Below are 16,544 nucleotides of genomic sequence, written 5' to 3'. Positions count from 1 at the left end.
GTTCAGTCGCTCAGCTGTGTCCGACTCTTAGCAACCCCATGGACTGCAATATGCCAGGCTTCCCTGTCCATCACCAACTCCCAGAGCTTGCTCAAACTCAGGTCCATCGAGTCGGTGACGCCATCCAACCATCTCATCCTCTGTCATCCCCTTCTCCTCCTGCCTTCAGTCTTTCCCAGCATCAGGGTCTTTTCCAATGAGTCAGTTCTTTGCATCAGGTGGCCAAAGTATTGGAGTTTCAGCTTTAGCATCAGTCCTTCCAATGAATATTCAGGACTCATTTCCTTTAGGAAGGACTGCTTGGATCTCCTTGCAGTCCAAGGGACTCTCAAGAGTCTTCTCCAACACCACAGTTCAAAAGCATCAATTCTTTGGCATTCAGCTCTCTTTATAATCCAACTCTCACATCCATACATCACTACTGGAAAAACCATAGCTTTGATTAGGTGGATCTTTGTTGGCAAAGTAATGTCTCTGCTTTTTAATATGCTGTCTAGGTTGGTCATAGTTTTTCTTCCAAGGAGCAAGCATCTTTTAATTTCATGGCTGCAGTCACCATCTGCAGTGATTTTGGAGCACCCCAAAAGAAAGTCTCTCACTGTTTCCATTGTTTCCCCATCTATTTCCCATGAAGTGATGGGACCTGATGCCATGATCTTCATTTTTTGAACACTGGGTTTTAAGCCAACTTTTTCACTCTCCTTTTCACTTTCATCATGAATGATACAGTAATAAAATTATATGACAAAGTAATATTATCATATATGATAAAATTATATTTATTAGTTACCAAAAAAATCCAAGAACTAAGGAGTGGAGATACGGCATATGTGAAAGCGATGCAACAAAGGAGTGGCCCTGATGAGCCCCGGGCCCAGCGGCACGAGCGAGTCAGGCCTCTTCCCAAGGGCCACTGTGCACCACCATCCGTAAGGGCTGCTGACGAACCCCTCTGACATCTAGGCTGTGAACTTTTCTATTTTGAATGATTCTACCTCTGAAAAATTAACTAGAAAAGAATGAAGGTAAGAACCTCTTGATGAAAATCATTTCAGAATACAGAATAAGCTAAACTATATTAGAGGTATTTAAAGTTTTTTTTTTCTCCAGGAGCCTCCAGAAATCAACCTTCTTTCATTTCAGCTCTAACTGATTTCAAAAAGGATACAGTTTGCTGGGGTCTGGGGTCTCAGCATGGAGATTTTCCCATTTATAACTTAACTAGCTTACGCAGGAGTCAAACTCATAATTTTGACTTTATCATTAAGAACTGAAATGTATTCTCTTTCCCAGTCTTGAAGGAGCCTTGGTAAAATTCAGAAGGCACAAAGTCTTAGTCTATCAGATATGTGTTGAACCTATTTGAAAGAATAAGCATTAATCTATAAACCAAAAGAAAATCATCTGTGTCATATTTTAAACATATATCTTAACAGTAATTTAAAAAGCTGGAATGCTATAATCTATGCAATTTGAGTTTTTAGAAATGCTCCTTTAAATTAACTTGCTAAAAGACACTTGCCTGCACTGGGAGTCAGGCAAATTTAGTTAAAGTTCTTTGGCAAAAAATTAAACAAACAAATATGGCTCACATTTCTACTAGGAGGGTAAGAAAGGAATCTAGGCAATAAACAAAGACACTTAAAATACATGCAATTTACTATAATATCTTGTCATATGGCAAGGTGGTAGGATGAGAGCGTTTAGCCCTAAAAGTAATACAATTCTATTTATGCACTAAAATGAAAAAAAGCACAAAAACCAAAAAACCATCTTTCCCAAGTGTCAACGTAACATTACTACTTTACATAAACAAGACCCTATTTTTCTAATATTTAAATAATAAAAATTATACCATATCCAAGCTACCTGTGATTTGGTTTTCTTGAATATAGAGGAAAGACAGAGCTGGCAGCACATTCACCTCAAAATTAAAGGGTAAAAAACCAAAGTCAAATTCCATTTCTAGACTAGTGTTCCAAAAGCTATTAAGAGATAGGAATCAGGAGTCAGATTTCAAGATGCCAAAATCTGAAACCTGCAATTCTTTTTTTTAATATATAAAAGATGAAAATAAGTTAACATCTGCTATTCAGAATACAAAATTTAGGTCTTGCTGTGAACTCAGTTCTTACTTTTAAGGTGAACTTCCAGTCCTTTCCATTCACAAATAGGACTTGATTTATTAAGTTCCCTGCTTTGTATCTCCAGAGTTGATCAAAGCACATTTTCTTAGTACAATCTGTATTGTTCCAAGTGTTTTTATAAACATCTTTTGTGAGAGCTTACAGGAGTGATCTGAAATCATATCCAAGGTTTCATCCTATGAGTCAGTTATTCTTAAACGGAAACAGAATCTGTCTTTATCACCTTTATTTCCCTACCTATCACAAATCTAATTTTAGTCACGAAATTTAAAAAACTAAGTAGCAGGATTGTCAGTAGATAATTACTGATAATACTTGGCATGGCAAAGAAAAAAGGCATAATTTCATTACCTGGACATGAAAATTTCAGGTCTACACAGTATCTGAACTTTCATAACAGTTCCTTAGCCACTATGTCCACTACATAGCCCTACACTGATAACTCCCAAATCTATATTTCCTGTCCTCGACTGAGATCCAAACTGTACACTCAGCTGCCTGCTGAACGTGTTCACCTGAATCATTCACACAGATATTCACTGAATACCTGTTATGTGTCAAGTATACTATGCTGGGCTCTGGAAGTTCAGAATGAAGAAAAGAAGACAGTTCCTGTCCTCATGAGACTTTTAATTGTGAAGAAAGCCAAACCGGTCAAATAATCATAAAAATATGTAACATACAAGTTGTGATTAGTTCCAGGCCCCAGTCTAAGCTGGTCTAAACCTGAACTCATGGCACTCCGGTCTGCCTGCTCCCTGAACTTGCGTTCTCGGTGGCAATGGCGCCATCACAGGCTACTAGAGACACACAAGTGGGAGCACTCTTCCTCCTCAGATCTCCTCCATCTCAGTACTCCCCGAGCATGTGTGCAGGGTTGGCTCTGCCCACAACAACCTTCCTCTTTTTGGGAACTCCCAACGTGATGGTGGTAGACAGCTTTCAAAGACCCCCATGCCTGGTGAAGGCAAAAAACTCAAAGCCAAGAGAGCCCCTGGGATTTTAAAAATGAGCTGGGAGAGAGGAGCTTTTTCTTCCTCTTGGCAGGAGAGTAAGAAGACAGCCCCTGCCCTATGCAGAAGCCCAAGGGCCCAGAGTTGGGAGAAAGAGTCCCTGTGATGATGAGACCTCTTCCAATCCCCAAGGACCCTGGGTTGTTCTGGTTTCTGCAGCATTTCATATCTTTTACAACCTTCTCCAAGAACCTTCCAATTAATTCCTCTTTTAACTTAAGATAGTTTAAACTTAAGGAGGATTTCTGTTACTTGTAGCCAGGATTCCTGACTGATAGCTCCTAAACATTTCCAGCCTGGGTCTTATCCAACTCTGCCACAAATACCCTAGTTCAGGTCCTCACTGACTCTTACTGGACTAACGCAACAGCCTAATGGGACTCTGGTCTCCAGTCCTGCCCCCGCAGGCAGCATCCATAACACAGTGGCCAGAGTGACTATATCACGCTCCCCCTGCTGGAGAGTGGCTCCAGAATCAACAGGGACAAAATCTAAACTCCTTAACAGGACACACCCAGCTCTCTACAATCAATCTTCCTCTGCAGCCACGCACCTGTTACTCCTCGCCTCACATTTTATGCTCTGACTGTATGGAATTACTTGGGCTTTAGCTTAGAGAGAGACATACACCCTCCCCGCCCAATGCTAAACTGACTGGTAAGCAGGAAATTTTCCTTTCTGAAAACCTGGAAAACCTGAAGAAAGTAAAGTGGTTTTGTTTAGGTTCACATCTAGGCATCGAAGTTGTCACATCCATTTCTACATGTTATTACACTAAGAATTCTAAATACCATGGCTACAAGATGCTTGGTCTAGACACTCGCTGTATACAGTAGCAAGAAACTGGAGGAGAAAATCAAAGACCCTAACAAAAAGTTCTGATTGCCACCCTGATTGCCATTGTGTTCGGATTGAGCACAACTCTTCTGAATATACTGAAATCTACTGAGTTACAGGCTTTAAATGGGTGAACTTCATGGTACATGAATTATATCTCAATAGAGCTGCTTCAAGTATCCACTCTTCAGTGAGGCACTCTCACCCAGATATAGAAGAGTACTCCTTCCTCCCTTCCATGGGTCTCCACTGTCTGTGGATACTTCTAGCTTGGCATGTGAGCTCTAGTTCTTTGAGGATAGAGCCATGGCCCAGTCACCTCCGGATCCCCAAGCCTAGTCAAGGGCTTAGTACATACAAGACACTGAAAATGTTCACAGAATGTCCCATGCATTCTGAGCTAGGCAGAACATTGAAAGACATTTTTTCTAACTTAAAAAATGCACACTGAGTTTTAGGTTAGGAAACTTGGTCTTCTCACCTTGTAAGAGAATATTTGAAAATATGAAAGATGTTTAAATACCTCTATCCATTGTATAGTTAACAGCTGATCATTTAATTTTGCAGCAACTTTTAAAATCAGATGTATAGAAATAAGGTGCAATTTTTTTTTAACTTGCAGAAAATTTCAAACAGAGGCAAGACAACATAAGCAACCAAAGAAAAACAGAAGTTTGGTCTTCTCAAAAATTAAAAAATTTCTTCAAAGAACATTCTTTTTAAAAAGTGAAAAGACAATCCACAGAAAGGGAGGAAAATTTTACAATTCATATCTCTGATAAAGACCTATGTGGAGGGCAGAGGGGTGCAAAGAAATCTAGAATACACAAAAACATTATAACAATAAAAAGACAATCCCGTTTTTAAAATGGGAAAAGAACGTGAATAGGCATTTCTCTAAAAAATATACAAGTGACCAAGAAGCTCATGAAAAAATATTGAACATCATTAGCCATTAGGGCAGAGAAGGCGATGGCACCCCACTCCAGTACTCTTCCCTGGAAAATCCCATGGATGAACGAGCCTGGTAGGCTGCAGTCCATGGGGTTGCTAAGAGTGGGGCACAACTGAGCGACTTCCCTTTCCCTTTTCACTTTCATGCATTGGAGAAAGAAATGGCAAACCACTCCAGCGTTCTTGCCTGGAGAATTCCAGGGACGGGGGAGTCTGGTGGGCTGCCATCTAAGGGGTCGCACAGAGTGAGACACGACTGAAGCGACTTAGCAGCAGCAGCAGCCATTAGGGAAAATCCAAATCAAAATTACCATGAGAGACCACTTCACACCCACTGGGATGGTTACTATGAAAAACAAAACAAAAAATAACAAGTGTTGGCCAGGATGGAATCCTCTAACACTGCTGATGGGAACGTAAAATAGTACAGCCACTTTGGAAAACAGTTTGGCAGTCCCTCAAAAAGTTAAATATAGAGTTACCATGAAAGGCAGCAATTCTACCCTTAGGTATATATCCATGAGAAACGACAGCAGATGTCCACCCAAAAAACTTAGACATGAATGTTCTCAGTAGCATTCACAACTTCCAAAACCTGGAAACCACCTAAGTGGCCATCAACGGATGAATAAACAAAATGTTATCTATCTATGCTGTAGAATATTATTTAGCAACAAAAAAGAATGAATTCTTACATATGCTATGACACAGACGAACCTCAAAAGCATGCTAAGTGAAAGAAGTCAGACACAAAAGGTCACACGTACTGTATAATTCCATTTATATGACACACTCTGAATTCAGAGACACACAAAGTAGAACGGTGGTTGCCAGAGACTAAAGAGAGGGAAGAATGGAAAGTGACTGCTACTCAGTCTGGGGTTTCTTTTTGGGGTGATGAAAGTGTTCTGGAATGAGACTGGGGATCCATGCATAACTCTGTGAATACAGAAAGATCTACTGAATTTTATGTTTTAAATGGGTGAACTTTATGGTATGTGAATTACATGTCAATAGAGCTGTTATGAAAAAAAATTACTACACAAAATCATATAGTGACACCTCCATGCAGGGGCCTGACTGAATCACTCTGCCTACTACAGGATAACCTGTCGTAAACACACACATACACACACAAACACACAATCTGTTCAAATGAGGAAATGATTTATTTTCCTACCACCAAATCCCCACAGCGACCAATCATAAAATCAAATTCAAAGTAGAAGAAGAAAAGAACAAAAGAGCACACAAACTGCAATTTGCTGGCAGGTATAAAATGGAATTAACCAAAAACTGCACAAAGAAAAATGTTTATCAGAACCACTCGCTTCCCTTTGATTACACAGATTTAAACAAGTTCAAGTCCTTTTTAACTGATGAGAAAATGTGCCAGCTTCTTTATTAACACAGAGCAAGGAAAAACAAGTATTCTCTCCTATAACAAAATTAACATCCCACAGAAGGTCTGTTTGTACTTGGCCGTCATGAACCTTTCATCTCAGAGCACTGCTAAATTAAACAAGCCTATGTTGTATTGAACACAATGAGCCAGACACCTTGGCAGGCTCCTAAAATTCGCCAGTTAATGCTGAAGAACATTAGAAACAGACAGGAGGGTAAGAACGAGGGTGATGGTGCTGATAAAGCGGCTGTATCCTCGTTCCGCCCAACATTTCACTCATCTACGATAATGGAAACACTCTAAGAACTGTGACAAGAAAAGCCAGAGAGATCTGGATTCAAGTTATTGTTTTGTTTTTAATGTACTAGCTGAGTGCCCAAGGACAAATCTCATAACCAAGCCTTCTATTCTCTAAAACTGGAGTGACTGAATCTAGCCTCTGAGAGTCATTAGAGAACAAAATCAAAGAATACACACCGAAGGTACAGCCCAACGCTCAATATGTACATCCCCACCATAAAAACCCTCACTGCTCTCAACTCTTCAACGCAAATATTGATTCTGGAGCTTGCATCACAACAGAAGTAACTGACACCAGTCATTCTTTTCTACCCCAAGGACATCTAAGCAACCAAAAGATCCTATGAAAATTCTCTATTAAATTATTCCCCCTCCCATATAACTGAAAGTAAGAAAGCCATCAATAAAGTCTGCTTTAAATGTATTAAATCAGGGCATGACACAAAGCATTCATTCACCTAAGAGGTATTTAAAAGCAATGAACTGAGAGAGACATACCAAAAGAAACACTTACTATTAGAGACAAATGCCTGTTTTTCAGTGCAATAATTGGTAACCTTTCCATAAAGATTGATGAAATCTGATTATAATTCCCAAGTGTCAGTAATCAGTTCTTAAAGAAAAAGAAAAAGGAAGTGGGATGGTTTCAAGCACTGCAGAAAAGATGTAGGCGGATACCCTTCCTACTGACAGCTATTACCATTAACATTTGAGAGATGGCTGCCAGAAGATTCAGACAAAAAACTTTGTTACATTAAAACAGACTGAAATCTACTTACAACAAAACTTACTGGGTTTAACAGACACAAACATAAGCCACACCATGAATTAGGTGTCCTCTCTGAACAAACAGGCACAGAGGTAAAGCTTGTGTGGAATTCTCGTGTTTGTCATTACACCACTACCTCACACTTGCGTGGCGGAAGTCTACTTAGAGACTCTGCATCCAGACTCTGCAGTGAGACCACGGGGTCGCAAAGAGTCGGACAGGACTGAGTGACTGAACTGAAGTGAATTGAGACTCTGCAGTGGTAGATGGTAGACTCCCTCCGCCCAGCTCCAGATCAAGTTCTCTCACAGCACAAAGCGTCCAGGGTCTCAAGGGGGATGGGATGTTAAGAGGCTGGAGAGGCCTACCCCTGGGGAGCTCCACCAAACACTACGTTCATTATGGAACTTGTAGCCCAAAGCTTCTGTTCTCTATCCCTCTTCCCCAAACCCTCCCCCTAAGACTCCGAATTTAATAAAACCTCTGTGAGGGACTAACTCACTGTAAATGCTACAGAAGGAGGGCCAAGTGTTGCCCTTGCTGGGGGGATGTTCTCTATACCACACATCAGCACTTACTCTGCCCTCCTGTTGCGGTTCAGTACTCTCACCCTGACCATGAAACAGTTTCATGTGAATATTCTACCACCACAAATCCTGTATATGAAGACAGAACTTCTCTTCTTTCCAACTTTCCAATCAAATAACCACTTACACTGCCAGTCTAAACTTTAAGCTTTATGCCTAAAATAGGAAGAAACTGTTGCAAATGCATAAAATCCAACCCATTAAGTGCATAAGAATGTCTTAAAATCTGTTTAAATACAGTATAAAAATTTTTACAAACGCAGCTCAGAGGAGAAATAAATGATAGTCTTAAGTTTAATTAAGACTCCAGTTTAACTGCTACTAGTAATGCCTCACTTTTCAGAAGTATTTTTAGAATTAGAGTTTTAAAGCATGCAATTAAAGAAAGTAAGTCATCAGTGAAATGAAAGCTATAATATAAGGAACTTCCTATACTACTGGAGAAAAGAGATATAATAACATAGAACTTCACTTATTTTAGAAAACAAATACAGGATCATACCATTAGCCACAATAAGATAGAGGGTAAAGTCCAGAAAATATAATTAATTTAGACCTTACTAAATGAAGACTCAATAATTTCCTTTCAAGCCTGCCTAGATTTATTAAAAACTTTAGATTTATTAAGGAAGGAGCTGCTAAGAAAGTTAAAGTACAAATAAATTGCTAGGGGATTATTTAATAAATTAAAAAAATTTTACATGCAAATAGCTGCTGCTAAAATACTAATTAAAGCTAGCACATGCATTCTTTAGAATCCCATACTCCAGTGGAAACAAAGTGTATGAAACAAGAATCCTCAACATTGCCTAAATCTATTAGATAATTGTTCCATTCTCTCTGTTTATTTTGGCTGTGAAAAACTGGTTGTGAGTCAGAAACGCTTAATAGGCAGGATACTGGACAAAGATTTACACATTCTTCTTAATGGCTGGCAATCCATTTCTCTACTTTTAACAAATGCTGAACTACACAATTAAAATATACCTCAATTTCTCTCCATTATAATTTACTTTATCCTTGTCTTCAAATAACTCAAAGATATTCCCATCTGTATAATATGAAACATATCGTAAATAGTAGATCAAGTACTTTACCTATTTTAGACAGTTACTTTCCCCTTAACAGCAACAAACAAAAAAGCAGATTTAAAATGCAGTTGTATGTGGAATTCTGCGAAGAAATTGGACAGAATCCAAATCAACAGTCCAAACAAAACATCACAAGAGGTTACGGTAGCAAATGTCACAATTATATACATCTAGATTTAGGTGCATTTAAACATCACAGGTGCTAGTTTTCTTCTCCAAGAAATTAAATTTCTTAATTAAAATTGAAGGCACATCGCATTTGATTCTTAATTCTAACTTAACAATGATGATACTGACCAATCATTAATTCCTACAAAAATGATTTGAGTATCTGCCATGTGCGTGCCAGGTATCACAGCAGTTGCTGGATATAAGCTGGTGCATAAAACACACTAGGTCCAAGCCTCAACAATGTTAACTTGGAGTGAAAAGAAAAGCCTTCACATGAAAGGCAATCTATAAGAAGATGCATTCTATATCAAGGAAAAAGATGAATTTTAACTGGCTTTCAATTAAGTCAAAAAAGAAACAGTAAGCCGATGACAAAGTACATGTTTGTTTCATGTGAGACCTTCCTTAGGCAACTTTTATTTGAAATAAAATCTAAAATAAACATAAAATTAGAGCTCATATTCATATCAGAAACTGGCAAAATCCTCTGGACAGATGAAACTCAACATTGGCATTCATATGTATACATGTGAATGCATAGTCACCTAACTCAGTAATATTAGTTAGTCGCCAATAGTGGAAAATTCTTAGAGAGATGGGAACATAAGACCACCTTACCTGCCTCTTAAGAAACCTGTATGCAGGTCAAGAAGCAACAATTAGAACCAGACATGGAACAATAGACTGGTTCAAAATTGGAAAAGGAGAACATAAAGGCTGTATACTGTCACCCTGCTTATTTAACTTATATTTGAAGTACATCATGTGAAATGCTGGGTTGGATGAATCACAAGCTAGAATCAAGACTGCTGGGAGAAATATCAACAACTTCAGACATGCAGATGACACTAATGGCAGAAAGCAAAGAGGAACTAAAGACTCCTGAAGAGGGTGAAAGAGAGTGAAAAAGCTGGCTTAAAACTCAACATTCAAAAAACTAAAATCATGGCATCTGATCCCATCACTTCACGGCAAACAGATGGAGAAAAAGTGGAAACAGTGGCAGGTTTTATTTTCTTGGGTTCCAAATCACTGTGGATGGTGACTGCAACCACAAAATTAAAAGATGCTTATTCTTTGGGGAAAAAAGCCATGACAAACCTAGATAGCATATTAAGAAGCAGAAACATCACTTTGCTGACAAAGGTCCGTATAGTCAGAGCTATAGTTTATCCAATAGTCATGTCAGATGTGAGAGTTGGATCATAAAGGCTAAGCTCCAAAGAACTGATGCTTTTGAACTGTCATGCTGGAGAAGACTCTTGAGAGTTTCTTGAGCAGCAAGAAGATCAAACCAGTCAATCCTAAAAGAAATCAACCCTGAATATTCACTGGCAAGACTGACACTGTAGCTGAAGCTCCGATACTTTAGTCACCTGATGTGAAGAGCCAACTTACTGAAAAAGATCCTGATGCTGGGAAACACTAAAGGCAGAAGGGAAGACAGAGAATGAGATGGTTGGATGGCATCACCGACTCAATGGACATGAGCTTGAGCAAACTCCAGGAGATAGTGAAGGACAGGGAAGCCTGGTGTGCTGCAGTCCATGGGGTCACAAAGAGTCGGACACAACTTAGTGACTGAACAACAACAATTTAAAAATATTTATACTGAATTAATCAGGGTAATGGGCTTCCCTGATAGCTCAGTTGGTAAAGAATTCACCTGCAACGCAGGAGACCCCAGTTCGGTTCCTGAGTCAGGAAGATCCCCTGTAGAAGGGATAGGTTACCCACTCCAGTATTCTTGGGCTTCCCTTGTGGCTCAGCTGGTAAAGAATCTGCCTGCAATGCGGGAGACCTGGGTTCGATCCCTGGGTTGGGAAGACCCCTGGAGAAGGGAAAGGCTACCCACTCCAGTATCCTGGCCTGGGTTGCAGTGTTGGACACGACTGAGCGACTTTCACTTTCAATCAGGGTAATAGACCTAAAAACAAAGATCTCAACATATTCCAACATTTTCATCACATTTAAAGTCCAAGAGTGTTTCACATACACACAAGAATCACATGTATGTTTTTAACAAGGAAATTTTTTATGTAAATAAGGCTATCAGATGAAAGAGGTCTTTAAACATGAAAGGTTTACTCCAGTCAGAAACCCTGCTATCTTGCTTCCCTGGTGGCCCAATGGCAAAGAATCCACCTGTTAGTGCAGGAGACACAGGTTCAATCCCTGGTCTGGGAAGATAACACATGCCACAACTACTGAAGGCCACGCCCCTAGAACCAGTGCTCCACAGGACAAGCCACTGCCCCGAGAAGCCCGCACACTGCATTGAAGAGTAGCCCCTGCTAGAAAAGCCCGAGTGCAGCAACAAAGATCAGCACAGCCCAAAACAAACAAATACAATTAAAAACAAGAAAGCCCTGCTATCTCAAAAAGACACCATTTTTTCCTCCTATTGGACGGGTAAGCATTAAACACATGAACAAAACTCAGTGTGGGTAAGGACATGGAAAACAGGACTCTGGTAAATTTCAGTTGGGAAGGGGCCTTTATTTACAGAGGGCAGTTTAGCCACAAGCACCTACATTTAAAATGCGTATCATCTTTGACCCAGTAGTTACACTTCAAAGAAGATAAATGAACAAGCATATAATGATGTAGGTACAGGGTTGTCTGACACACTATTATCCACTAGAAACCATCCGAACAGTCATCAAATGAATGATTCAATTAAAGTATGGTGCCTCTAAACAATCAAATATTGTCAGTAAAATGACTGTATACAATTATACATGTCTTTTACAATTCATGTGCAAAGATACATAGAATATACTGTTGTATTAAATAAAAGACCAATTTACTTAAAGATTTATATGTAAATACTTCTATATTCATAAATTTCTAAATGGAGTTTCATCAAAATAACAATGGCAGTCATTTCTGGGTGGCAGGAGTTAGGTGTCATTAATGGAAGTTTTTTCTCACTACTGCAAGAAAAAAAAAACACATTTTCATTTAAGAAAATGAAGTGTTGCAATCTCACCAAGTGGCTTCAAATCCCTTCAGCTCCCTATTTTAAAATCAAAAGTTTTCACTGAACATTGCAAGTATGTATAATCACCAAACAGCTTATGGATTTCCACCTGTGAGATCTCCTGCTCAGCACCAGGCTTTAAAACAAGGAGATAACGGAAATTTATTAAAGATTCAAGTCAAAGAAGTAAGGAAGCCAAATGACCTTAATCAGAAGCCCACATTTCTGGCAACCACCTTAAGAACCCCAGGTTCTATCAACTGACACACTCCTAAAACAACAATCTCCCTCTTGTATCTTCAGAAACCAGGTATGGAGGGAAATTTTTTTTTAATAAGAGACATTTTCTTTAAAAAAAAAATTAAATCATAAAAAACTTACCTCAGTAAAAATGTTTAATTATTTTCCTGTCTCACATTCTTTCTTAGCACCTTTACTGGGAACCTAGAGAGAAAAAAAGTTAAAATTACTTTTTATTCAACATCTACGGCATGCCAGGCAGGGTGGTCAGAGAAAGTATCTCGGAGAACATCAAGTCTGAGAGGAATCAGAATGAATAAAATAGAAGTTACTAAAATGGGAAGATTGGGCAGAAAAGTGAGCAGGTTCAAGTGGAATTGAATAACTTTCCCTAAATGGTTCAAGAACCTATACCTAACTATAGTCAACCTCACAGCAGGTGAAAAGCTGGGTTGCTAGATTAAGAACACCTGCCTGAGCCTCAGCACTACCACGTCCTTGCTTGTCTGCTCCTGAGCAAGTCCATAAGCCCCTGTGCCTGGGTTTCCCCGAGTACCTAATAATAGGACTCAACTCCTAAGTCGGCTGAGGGTTATGATAGATTATCCACATCACGGACTTTAAAACAGTTTCTGGGACATAATAAAATGTTCGATGAACGTTAGTTTTCACTATCGTTCAGTTCAGTTGCTCAGTCGTGTCCACTCTTTGTGACTCCATGAATCACAGCACGCCAGGCCTCCCTGTCCATCACCAACTCCCGGAGTTCACTCAGACTCAGGTCCATTGAGTCAGTGATGCCATCCAGCCATCTCATCCTCCATTGATCCCTTCTCCTCCTGCCCCCAATCCGTCCAGCATCAGAGTCTTTTCCAATGAGTCAACTCTTCATATGAGGTGGCCAAAGTACTGGAGTTTCAGCTTTAGCATCATTCCTTCCAAAGAAATCCCAGGGCTGATCTCCTTCAGAATGGACTGGTTGGATCTCCTTGCAGTCCAAGGGACTCTCAAGAGTCTTCTCCAACACCACAGTTCAAAAGCATCAATTCTTCAGCGCTCAGCCTTCTTCATAGTCCAACTCTCACATCCATACATGACCATTGGAAAAACCATAGCCTTGACTAGATGGACCTTTATTGGCAAAGTAATGTCTCTGCTTTTAAATATGCTATCTAGGTTGGTCATAACTTTTCTTCCAAGGAGTAAGTGTCTTTTAATTTCATGGCTGCAGTCACCATCTGCAGTGATTTTGGAGCCCCCCAAAATAAAGTCTGACACTGTTCCCACTGTTTCCCCATCTATTTTTCATGAAGTGATGGGACCAGATGCCATAATCTTCGTTTTCTGAATGTTGAGTTTTAAGCCAAATTTTTCACTCTCCTCTTTCACCTTCATCAAGAGGCTTTTTAGTTCCTCTTCACTTTCTGCCATAAGGGTGGTGTCCATCTGCATATCTGAGGTTACTGATATTTCTCCTGGCAATTTTGATTCCAGCTTGTGCTTCATTCAACCCAGCGTTTCTCATGATGTACTCTGCATAGAAGTTAAATAAGCAGGGTGACAATATACAGCCTTGACGTACTGCTTTTCCTATTTGGAACCAGTCTGTTGTTCCATGTCTAACTGTTGCTTCCTGACCTGCATTCAGGTTTCTCAAGAGGCAGGTCAGGTGGTCTGGTATTCCCATCTCCTTCAGAATTTTCCACAGTTTATTGTGATCCACACAGTCAAAGGCGTTGGCATAGTCAATAAAGCAGAAATAGATGTTTTTCTGCAACTCTCTTGCTTTTTCAATGATCCAGCGGATGTTGGCAATTTGGTCTCTGGTTCCTCTGCCTTTTCTAAAACCAGCCTGAACATCTGGAAGTTCACAGTTCACATATTACTGAAGCCTGGCTTGGAGAATTTTGAGCATTACTTTACTAGCATGTGAGATGAGTGCAATTGTGCAATAGTTTGAGCATTCTTTGGCATTGCCTTTCTTTGGGAATGGAATGAAAACTGACCTTTTCCAGTCCTGTGGCCACTGCTGAGTTTTCCAAATGTGCTGGCATATTGAGTGCAGCACTTTCACAGCATCATCTTTCAGGATTTGAAATAGCTCCACTGGAATTCCATCACCTCCACTAGCTTTGTTCGTAGTGATGCTTTCTAAGGGCCACTTGACTTCACATTCCAGGATGTCTGGCTCTAGGTGAGTGATCAGACCATCATGATTATCTGGGTCGTGAAGATCTTTTTTGTACAGTTCTTCTGTGTATTCTTGCCACCTCTTCTTAATATCTTCTGCTTCTGTTAGGTCCAAACCATTTCTGTCCTTTATCGAGCCCATCTTTGCATGAAATGTTCCCTTGGTATCTCTAATTTTCTTGAAGAGATCCCTAGTCTTTCCCATTCTGTTGTTTTCCTCTATTTCTTTGCATTGATCGCTGAGGAAGGCTTTCTTATCTCTTCTTGCTATTCTTTGGAACACTGCATTCAGATGCTTATATCTTTTCTTTTCTCCTTTGCTTTTCACTTCTCTTCTCTTCACAGCTATTTGTAAGGCCACCCCAGACAGCCATTTTGCTTTTTTTGCATTTCTTTTCCATGGGGATGGTCTTGATCCCTGTCTCCTGTACAATGTCACAAACCTCAGCCCATAGTTCATCAGGCACTCTATCAGATCTAGTCCCTTAAATCTATTTCTCACTTCCACTGTATAATCATAAGGGATTTGATTTAGGTCATACCTGAATGGTCTAATGGTTTTCCCTACTTTACTATAATTATTGAGAAATGGCATAATCCTTATCTTCAACGTGCTTACAATGTAGTGCGTGACAGAATTACCCAGGCATATGACACAAGGCAGGTTCAATTCAGTCGCTCAGTCGTATCTGACTCTTTGCAACCCCATGGACAGCAGCACGCCCGGCTTCTCTGTCCCTCACCAACTCCCGGAGCCTGCTCAAACTCATGTCCATCGAGTCAAAGAAAGATCTAAATCAATTAGCCATTAACTTATTTAAAAACATCTGAGTGTCTGCTCTTTTCCAGGTATTCTGCATTCTTTGGTGGACGTGACACTTTCTCTCCTCATAGCTTTCAGTCTATCAGGACTAAGCTATAGGACAGATGAGCAACACAAGGAGACAGATCCTGTTTTTAATTGGGTGCGGGGCAGCACGTGTTTGACCTGGCAGAATTAGGTAGCAAAACATCCTAAGTGGAAGGGATGGCATTATAGGAAACGTGGGACCTTTGGGGAAGGCTACGCAGCCTCTGGTCAGGGAGCATCCGAGAGGGCAACCAGCAGCAAGGTCAGAGAGAGAGGCAGGAGGGGCCTCAAATGCTGGGTCGAGTTTGTTCTTTTCTCAAGGACACTGATTATCCTGCTCGGAGTGAATCACAGCTTATTTTTAATTTCAAGTCTGCTATTGTTTTATTACTTTTCTTCACAATGTCTTTCTCTTTTACAGGTGAGAGGGGAAAGAGGAAGAAAAAAAGAGAACAGCAACCTCAATCCAAGCTGCTGTTGGCAGTGACAGTGGTAGAAGAGGCACTAAGTGATGAACTTCACATTCTTCTTAATTCTCCAAATGTTCTTACCAAGCCAGAATTGTTCCTGTTACTAATTAGGAAGCCGAGGCTCAGAGGAGTCAAACAGATCCCCAGATGTCCACTGAGCTCATAAATGCAGCTATAGAATTTAACTGCAAGCCTGACTTCCAAGGCTTTCTTTCTCTTCAGACAAAAAAAGGATAAGGGATTCCGCAGAATTTGATGCTCGTTAAAAACTAATTAGAATTTCAAGGTATATCACCTTCTGTACTTACACAGAAATAAATAGCCTTCATACAATCAAAACCACTTAAAAAAAGATAAAGACTTCACTTATAAAAACATACACATATGTATATATAGGCATATATATAAATATGAAATGAAAATGAAAGTTAGTCACTTAGTCATGTCTGTCTCTTCGTGATCCTATGGACTGTAGCCCACTGGGCTCTTCTGTCCATGGAATTCTCCAGGCAAGAATATTGGAGTGGGTTGCCATTT

The 16,544-nt window shown here is 39.9% G+C and overlaps 1 protein-coding gene across 14 annotated transcripts in view; it reads right to left on the bottom strand.

The window, feature by feature from the left end:
- Nucleotides 1-16,544, bottom strand: part of MRTFB (myocardin related transcription factor B) — a 223,829-nt gene that overhangs the window by 189,427 nt on the left and 17,858 nt on the right. For 12 of the 14 annotated variants that reach the window (XM_061401165.1, XM_061401170.1, XM_061401154.1 and 9 more), the window contains exon 2: nucleotides 12,639-12,701. The gene's annotated coding sequence lies outside the window, so the exon portion shown is untranslated. Of the gene's footprint in view, nucleotides 1-9,109; nucleotides 9,186-12,638; nucleotides 12,702-16,544 lie in introns of all 14 variants that reach the window. The other 2 variants (XM_061401159.1, XM_061401156.1) reach the window with 1 other exon arrangement.

This window comes from Bos javanicus, chromosome 25, assembly GCF_032452875.1.
Source record: "Bos javanicus breed banteng chromosome 25, ARS-OSU_banteng_1.0, whole genome shotgun sequence".
In the NCBI taxonomy this organism is placed as follows: Eukaryota; Metazoa; Chordata; class Mammalia; order Artiodactyla; family Bovidae; genus Bos; species Bos javanicus.
This window is presented reverse-complemented; position numbering and strand designations above follow the sequence as displayed.